Genomic DNA, 9,167 nt, shown 5'->3' on the forward strand with positions numbered 1-9,167 from the left:
TGGCAATGTGATTAAACAAATAGGATTAACTGAGTAGAAATAAAATAGATGGAATATCTTCCATGGACATGTACAAAAAAATTAAACAGTAACCAATAAACCTATTAGCCAATTATTGTTTTGATTTTTAGTGTATCAAATTTTGCATGTTATAGTTGAGGGCCACCCAACGGAAGTTTTCATGTTCAGAAGTGCTCGGAAGTTGGGAACTAGTGCAAGAGAGATTGAATAAACAAATTATACAAAAAAAAAATATCAAGTGAGTATGTGTGTGTGTGGGGGGGGGTAGGGGTAAGTTAAAAAATTATATTGTAACAATATCACTTATCACTATACTCTTAAAGATATATAAGAACAAGCACCAACATCTTATGATGTGTAAAAATGTTGAAATTCATCTTTTGTTGTACAAAAATGATGAAATTCTTTAAATGGAAAGTTTATATGGAAATGGATAACTATGATCTTCATAGATTGAACTAGATTACTGAGGTCATTCTATGCATGGATATCTTATCTCTGACAATGAGGTGGGAAGTTGTGTACATATTTTAAGTTTTAGTCCAACTAATTATTTTTTCTCCATGTTTAGGTTATACTTATCACCTTATGGGAAGTTCAGCACAACTTCTCAACAAGCAGAATTGCTTCATTCAGGTAGAATATCTATGCATTAAGAAATTCCCAATAAATATTAGAGAGGCTTTATTATGTGAGTTTCCCAACAACACAATTTGAATGCTCATTGAAGCATGGGAAATATATAACAAGCATCATGCATATATGTTTGTGGGGAAAGAAACTTTTTTGATACTTGGAATAGACTCAAACAAATAACGACAGATTGAAATACATAATACAATATGAACAAAACAAGATTGAAGAAACAAGTAATAGATGGAACATATAAAGAGACAAAATGTCTATTAAACTTCAAGGTTGACCAATTTAAGCCTTAAGGTACCCTCTAAAGCAACATTGTCTCTAAGAATCATAAAGCGATTGCTTAATGAGCCAAGAAAGCATATGCTTTAACACAAGCACATAAAGAAGAGAATGATAAATGTGTAGAACATATCAACTACACTCCAAAGCCTAACAAGGACATTAGGAAGATGGACTCATTATAACTTTCACACTTTGCTCTGGAACATGAACATAACAAATGCCATGGTTTAGCAATAGCAAAGTCTCATAATAAGATGTCTATCTCATACTAAGATGTCTGTGATGACCTCTTGCTCTATCTCATAATAATATGTCTGTCTCATACTAAGACCTTTGTGTTGACCTCTTGTGAACGTGTGAGATGCTTAATTTATTATGTATAAGATGGTTGAAATCCCACCATGGTGATTAATTATCTCTAGAAAGGCTTATTCTATAGGTTAACTAGCGTTAAGAAAGGTAAAACATCAGGTATTCATACAAATAGATTGTGATCTACTAAAGTGTCTTCACAGGAATGACATGCACAACAACATCTCTGGATGGATTTTGTTTAAGGCTTCCTAATCTTGAATCAAAACCTTCATGAATCTGCATCATAAATTATGTACGAGATGTTATAAAGTCACTGTAAAAGTGGCACATCACTACTAACATGCTCTTTCTTAGAAATATAGATACAAGCTCTAGTCGCAACTACTATGGTAAGATAAAGTATTAGGACTATAGAAAAGCAAGTTTTAGGAGATTAAATTTTAGCTCATGATCTCCTATTCAAGCCTCGCAGAATTACGATACTCGCAAGCAAATGAAAGAAAAATGATTATAAATTAAATTTCTATTAAATATCAACATAATTTAACTTTGATAGGTAAGGGAAAATCAATCAAACTTATGTGATATCTCTAGAGTTTTTCTCTTAGAGATACAACACTCCTTGTGATAGATTTGACTTCATCGGTGGAAGAGGCATATTACTCTAGCCTTTGCTACCTCTGGGAGATTGGCAAGCATTGTTGCAAAGATGATATTGACTATATTTAAATTATGTAAAGTATGTTTCAAGACAAATCATACATGATAGATGTAGAGAGATTATAATTTTGATAATCTACTAAGACCACATGAACATACAACACACTTATAGTTTGGTAGGAAAAATAGAACATTATAAATTACATAAAAGAAGATATCAAGTCATGGAAAGAACCACCAAAGAGTCTGGACTCCATTGAGTCAACCATTGAAGTCAAAACTACATAGAACATGTATTACCTTGAACAAATATTGTTTCACTTCAGTGTCCAGAACTTTTGAAATGTAATTGCATATTTATATTCGGTTTAAACCACTCTAGAACCTTACACAACTTTTATACCCTACATAGAATTTGAGTCAGTATTCCAAATGCTAATATCATTACAAAAAACTAGTGCCAGTGACTCTGGGAAAATTCCACCTACTGTTTAATTGAACAGTGCGTCTTCCCTTTCTCAATCCCAAGTTCCAACAACCTTCCAACTCAAAGTGCACGAGAAAGATTCCTAAATTCATTCAAGCAAGATTGCAAAGTATTCAGACGCTTTTGCATGACTTGGCGTTCATTGTTGAAAATAGCAACAAGAAATGCTAAAAATAGCACTGCTATAAATAGCATTTCAGGATACCTTCCTATGTTAGTTAGTCCCTAAACTAAAATAGAGAAGTAAAATTCGAATTTGATCTTAGCAACTATTTGTAAAATAATTAATTAATTCACCATGAGTTAATTAGTTGTGGAAAATCAAACATGAAGTCTATGTGAGGACATGAAACATTTTCTCCATTGATTGAGGAATTTATCCTTTAGTTAAGGAGATGAGGATGAGTTGTAGTTTGAGTTGTAATTAGTTAGCTCAGTTATCTGAGTTAAGTCCAGTTAGATTAGTTCAAATAGTTTGTTGAACTAATTGTGAGTTCAGTTAGTTAATGCATGCATGCATGTAACTGCTGCATTATAGATAACTGAATATTCTCTCATAAATAACTCATGCATGTCAGTTCAGTCAGAGACCCAGTTGAGATCAAGTGATGGGACAGTGTAATATCAGTTGCAGGAATATTCCTTGGAGGATATCTCTTGCATGCAGAAGGAATTCATTCCTTGAGGATTGCACAGTTACTTCTTCAGTTTAGTGATTGTGAATGAGGCCAATTCACACAGGTGGCATCTTTGGACCCCAAGGAAAACTGCGCAAGGAAATAGGAGGCTTGGAGGGCTTCAGGAAGACATATGTTGTGTCTATTCAGTCTGTGGGTTGTATTGTTCTATTGCAGAGAGATTAGGATAGCTGGAGAGCTGATTCTTTTTGTAATCTGAACATATTTCCACTTGTATGATATTACAGAGATTGGGGTTTTAGGTTGAGGCTTTCCCCAAGATTATTCTTTTGTGTTCATGTGTGATTACTTTCTCATTCTCAGTTATATGTGTTCTTATTGATCTTGCTCATGTTCGATTAAGCTTCCACAAAGTTTGTTGTAGAAGTAGATCTTGTATTTTGCTTTAGTATATTGCATAATCTGTTGATCTACAGTGGGAAATTCTACATTCATTCCTAATAAGGTCCACAACACCAGGTGCAACAAACATATCTATAAATGTTTCATCATTCACGTTAAATAGCTCCACTCCCAGTGCCACTATTAATTTGTCTCAACAAAGAGTCAGGAAGCCAACGTTCAGAGTAGATGGCACACATGTTCTATGAGGGCTTCATGGATACTCCCAAAATGTTGGGCAGCTAAAGAAAAAACTTCAGTGTACGCTGATGAGGAGTTGTTGTTCCCAAATAACACATTCGAGTTGGAATGTTTAGGCTCCTTGTTTTAACCTACACAAGAATTAGATACTAATGGCATTTGCCTCTTCCACCTTCCCAATTCAGCGCCAATACGCACACTAGAAATTCCATATTCCCTTTTTTTTGATGCACTGATCTCACTGCTTGGTTGATCTGGTGAAGGTGTCTCAGGGAAATTCATTTGAATTTCTCTAAGCGGATCTTTTGAATCAGACCCTTTGTTTGGTGTTGCTTGCAGGTGCCCTAGCGGAGCAACATTCTCATGTCCCTCATCCAATCCCTCTTCTTGGGGTCATCCTAGATCATTAGAAAGCTCGGCATAAACATTGGAGCAAATGATTGAACATGTATCGTTTATGCTCCTAAGCCAAAAGTTCCTTTTCACGTGTTGTATTTTGGCCTATAAACCTAAGAATAAGGACTTATCACCGAGTCCAAATGATGCCTCACGAGCTCCTTGCATTTCTTTGTCAAATTTTGGATGAAATGGTCATAGGCTCGCCTGAAAGTAGCATGAAAATAAATATAGCATCCAACCCCAGTAGTGGTGCTTCTCTCATAATCAGAAGAGTCTTCAATTCTTGTGCGCTCAATTGCAAGTTCAAATTAATAAACAACAACAATTGCACACCTCAAAGTAGGATCAAATTGCATGAATTGTGTCCAACAAAATTGAAGAGCACCACTCCACACAACTTTGTTGAAGGAATAGAAGGAAACGGTGGGTGGGTGTTGCCAATGCCTTTACCATAGCTAAAATATCATCCGGTGTACTTTCTGGTTCACCCTTCTTTGCCTTGAGAATGAATCCAGGGGTATCAATGATTGTCAAATTTAGGTAGTAGGCATACTCTGCCCACATCATAATAGGCTTCGTAGAGACTGCAACTCAAATTTTCTGTGAATTTTCTTCAAATTCTCCTATGTTCTTCTTTTGATGGAATCAACAAAAGCATAAGATAATGCAATTGGAGCTTCATAGTCATCAAAATCCTCATCCTGAAACCGATAGTGGGGTTCTACAATAGAAGGGTCGTGCACCATTTGCAACATCAACGACCTTTGCGTTCCCATTTCAACTTCTCTAACATTGAATATGAAGCCCAATATAGCTTCTAGCAGAGAACTTTTTCCATCAACACTTCTAACAGAGAACTTTTTCCATCAACAAGCCACCGAGAGCAACGATCTCGGGAATTGGGGGGCTTCTCACCAAATGCCACAGCGCTAGCTTGCAGCTGATTGTAGGCTTTGAATCGAGATCAAACATCCGACGATGCATAGAAGTTGTCAACATATCTACTCTGTTGAGATTGCGAGTTAGATTCTTGCCTTCGGCTTTGGCTGGGTGTCATCATGGATGCCTTTGTCCCGGGCATGCTGCGCTAATGAATTGAATCTCTCAACTCAACTGAAAAAATGTGAGGGGATCAAAGCTTTTTCGCCAAGAGATATTCAACTGGAAACTCCTGTAGCTCCAAGGATTGTTCCACGTGTTGTAAATGGATTGGAGCAAGGATGACGAAAATAAGACTCGCTGATTGGTTGGGGTCAACAGTGTTTACCGACCCCAACCCCGTAGTGAAAACACCTTTTGGCGAAATAATCATGGCTCTATTTCTATCATAGTGTGTCATATCTTGACAGGAGCATAGCTCAGATGTATGGGACTGAGAATAAAAAAGGAGACATAGAGGAGCAGAATAAACAATTACAGAAGAGAATCACCTAATTTGGGGTAGGTCCCCATAGCGACTTTTCTTTCCTTTATTTTTCGAAACCTTAACTAGACCTTCTGAAGACGAGCTTATCAAAACGATATGAATATTATCGTGGTGTGTTGAAAGAGAATCCTTATCAAAGTCCAAAGAAGTTGACTCATGAGCTCACTTCAATGCACTAGAGGAAACATTATTATTTAATGTTTCTTTGCTTGCCGAGGGAGCATGGTCCACAACAGAATCCTCATGAGACTTTTGAGGGGCTAGAGTGTGAACCTTGTCCATTGAATGTAGTTCATCATCAAATCCTTCATCATCCTTGTATGAATCATAGGAAGCCTTGCTCTCCATAGGAGTTGGGTCACAAGGCTTCCAACTTTTTGCTCTAGAATTACAAATATTCTTCTTCTAGTGAATTTGAGTAGAGGGTAAGAATTTTGTAGATGGCTTAGTGATAGAGAAAACAATTAGTCTCAAGTCCGAAGCTTGATTCGAATGAAAATCCCATATTTTTAAATTGATCTAATGTGGAAGTCCTTTACTAATATCGATTTCAACACAAATTCTGTGATAGGTGTAAATGACAAGTTGCCCACGAGAAGTATCAATTGCAAAGAAACAACCTAGGAAGTTTCCAATGCCCTTTAAGACTGAGAGGTTCCAAAAGTGAGGAGGCATATTATGAAGTTAGACCCACAATGGAAGTTTAGTAATGAATGTTGCAGAATGGTCAAACTTTGGAAGCGAAGGAGTTAGGAAAAGTCCAACATTACCCAAAAGTAAGGCCCTTTAGATAATGCGTTATGTTAATCTTCTCATTCAACAAAAGTCACAATGAAGAAATCCTTAGAATATAAAATAACTTTACCATTCTTCATACATGAAAAATAAAACCATAAATTATTAAAATGACAAATAAAAATTATCATATTATTATTTTAACTTATAAATTATTTTTTTGTCTTATTTTAAAAATATAACTTATTATTTAAAACATAAATCAACAAATTTTATGTTTAAAAAAATAAATATATATATATACACTAAATTAATTAATATAAAATTATTTAATTATTTATAATTATATTAAATTAAATAATATAAATTATTCAACTAAATAAAATCCAATTGAAATAGTTGAATAAAATAATCTAAACTAAAATTATTTTTTAATTCATATAAAAATATTTTATAATTTATAAAGTATTTTTATAAAAATATATCATATCCAATTTTGTATATATTCTTCCATATAAATATTTCATATATATATATATATATATATATATATATATTTGAAAACATGTTTCAAAACTTTAATAAAAATTATATATGAAAACTATAATACATTATCATTAAATTATAATTTACCGAAAAGTAATAAAAAACATGTTTCGAGACTTTAATAAAATTATATATAAAAAATATAATACATTATTATTAACTCAAAAATATAAAAATTATAGTACAATATTATTTAGTGTAAGTTGATAGATATCATATAAAAAAATCTAACCAATACAGTTTTAGGATATATTTGGAAAAATAGAAGAGGTGATTTAAGTGTAAATAATATTAGCTTTTGCACTAGATGTTGTAAAGGAAATGATGTAAGTCTGTAGGGGATATGGAAGAAGAGTATAGATGAAAAAAATGTGATATGTTAGGTGATCTAACTACAGCCAGATTTAAATGAAAAAATAAATCTTAATTTTAAATGTAATACAATCAAACAATATAAATTATATTATACGTATTTTCACAAGAATCATATCTATGTTTATAAGGTTTTTGTGTTGATGGCGTTAAGTTGTATTCTTCTTCTGAAATTAACCCTCATATGTTTTTGTTTTTAAGTTATTATCCATGCAATAGATGATTAATCCAGTGTCATCACTGTTCATAGTTTTCCATTTAATTTATTATCAATTTAGGTTATGGCATAACTTCCAGTTGTTGCTAGTTTTGTATATAGTTCACGTAAATGGTTGTAATGCAATACTTATATCCTTGTTGCATTTGAAATTCTACCCTTCTGGAATCGCCTCTCTGATACCTCCCTTGGTAGCTCTGAGAGGTAAATCCAAAGGGGTTCTTTTTGTTTCTTAAGCAGACCTCATAACCTTCTCGGCCTTCCTTAGTGCTGGTTTAATTCACAAAAAGACACTGTATACACGCTTCTTTTAACATGTTAAATGTTTAATATAAGGGTTTTCTGTTTGAATAAGCAGTTTTAGGAATTTTAACGAAATTTAGGTTGGTAACATGGCCTGTTCAATAGACCATATCTAGATCATAAGTTCTTTTTCCAGTTTGAACTGTTGTTCTGTCTAATATAGGTATACAAATTCTTTATATGCATTGTACATTTATTTCAACGGTAAAAATTAACACAACAATTATTTCCAGTTTTTCTTTCTTTCTCAAGAGAATTTCTAACAATTACTCGATATACATTAAACAGTTGATAACTTGTCGATTCTCATGAGCGAATGGAATATATCCTTATCACATTATAGAGTTAACAATCATAATTTTTTTTTTACCTTCCTTAAGTTATATAACCAAACATTATATAAAATCTATATGCTTATTTCAAAATTTCGCATCATGTGCGTATTCGTTGACATTATTTGACTATGCGAATGATATGGATATCGTATAGTACATACTATATACTTTGGATTCTGGATTTTTCATAATGGCCTATCTATAATAATTTGGAAGTTATACGTTTATGTGAAACGATGATTTAATAATCCACTCAGTGGCACTTACATCATAATAGTTGACTACTCTAGTGTACACATCTCCACATTTTAGCATGATCACCTTATTACTCCACCATACTCGGCATGGTAGCTTTATGCAAGCTGTATTCCATGAAATTAACTTTGGTTAGAGCTGAAAATCCTCCAGATACATTTGGTTTATCCTTTCGAGGCAAGGTAAGCTCTACAGGTGGAAAGATCTGGGCCCTTCCTGCTTTAGGGTTTTCATCTGAGGGTTCTAAGTACTCCAAGGTGGTTGATGGTATCGACTGCCCACCCAACCCTCCGATGCTTCATCATTTTGCTGGTTATGGTACGTCTCTGCAAGATTTTGGGTTGGGGCGATTCTACAATTTCGTCCTTGGTTATCACCTGTTAGGGAACTTCTACAAGTAGCCAACATTGCCTACAATCATTATTTCCTTTAACCCGAGCTCAATCGCTCAGTCTGTCAACAAATTGTTCAGGTTTTATGCTATCGGGAGAGGTGTTACCACAGGGTTCTGGGCTTTGTAGTCGTTATAGCAGCTGTCCTCAGCAGGTACAACACTCGCACATTTTTGCCATTAAAATGCTTGTTTCTGAATCCGTAAGCACCACTTCAGGGTTTAATGTCTCCAAGGTTTTCAATGTTAGACTTTCCTTCAGGATTTGACCTTCTGTATGCACAGGTAAATTCCTAGTACACTGAAAAATTCGCTCTTTGTTCTGATATTAACTGGGTAACATGAGGGTTATAGGTTTCTAAATTTCTCTCTGTTTCATTTTGGAATAGGTATGGAGACGACTTCACTTTCTTTGATGGTGGTTAGAGAATCCTACTCTCCAAGATCTAATTCTCCGTTTGTCTTCCTCTAGGTTTTATTGTTTACTGGTAACCCCTT

The 9,167-nt window shown here is 34.2% G+C and overlaps 1 pseudogene; it reads right to left on the reverse strand.

Moving 5' to 3' along the window:
- Positions 1–2,470: 2,470 nt before the first annotated feature.
- LOC149176179 (dynamin-related protein 5A-like) lies at positions 2,471–5,170 on the reverse strand (annotated as a pseudogene).
- Positions 5,171–9,167: the final 3,997 nt, after the last annotated feature.

Source organism: Pinus tabuliformis, chromosome 4_1 (assembly GCF_031772625.1).
Source record: "Pinus tabuliformis cultivar Carrire ecotype Pingquan chromosome 4_1, CPIR1, whole genome shotgun sequence".
Lineage (NCBI taxonomy): Eukaryota > Viridiplantae > Streptophyta > Pinopsida > Pinales > Pinaceae > Pinus > Pinus tabuliformis.